Genomic DNA, 509 nt, shown 5'->3' with positions numbered 1-509 from the left:
GGTCCCCAAGGCCACCTCAGTCCTGCCCAGGACATCCTTGGTGTCCCCAAGGCCACCTTGGCCCTGTTGAGGACATCTCCGGCGTCCCCAAGGCCACCATGACACTGTTGGGGATGTCCCCAGGGTCCCCAAGGCCACCTTTGACCCCATCAGAGATGTCCCCAAGGCCACCCTGACCCTGTTGGGGACATCTCCAGGGTCCCCAAGGCCACCTTGACCATGTCAGGGATGTCCCCAAGACCACCTTGACCCTGTTGGGGACATTTCTGAGGTCCCCAAGGACACCTTGACCCTGTTGGGGACATCTCCAGGGTCCCCAAGGCCACCCTGGCCCTGTTGGGGATGTCCGCAGGGTCCCCAAGGCCACCTTGACCCTGTCAGGGATGTCCCCAAGGCCACCTTGACGCTGTTGGGGATGTCCCCAGAGTCCCCAAGGCCACCCTGACCCTCTCAGGGACTTTTTTGGGGCCCCCAAGGCCACCCCGACCCCGTCAGGGATGTCCCCAAGG

At 63.7% G+C, this 509-nt stretch overlaps 1 protein-coding gene across 1 annotated transcript in view; it reads right to left on the bottom strand.

Annotated features, from left to right (window-relative positions):
• Nucleotides 1-509, bottom strand: part of LOC104838040 (dual specificity tyrosine-phosphorylation-regulated kinase 1B-like) — a gene marked incomplete at both ends in the record, with an annotated part of 3,777 nt that overhangs the window by 474 nt on the left and 2,794 nt on the right. The gene's annotated exons all lie outside the window — the stretch shown is intronic.

This window comes from Haliaeetus leucocephalus, unplaced genomic scaffold, assembly GCF_000737465.1.
Source record: "Haliaeetus leucocephalus isolate CR32 unplaced genomic scaffold, Haliaeetus_leucocephalus-4.0 Scaffold565, whole genome shotgun sequence".
Classification (NCBI taxonomy): Eukaryota; Metazoa; Chordata; class Aves; order Accipitriformes; family Accipitridae; genus Haliaeetus; species Haliaeetus leucocephalus.
The sequence above is the reverse complement of the archived record's forward strand: the minus strand, read 5'-3'. Positions and strand labels throughout refer to the sequence as shown.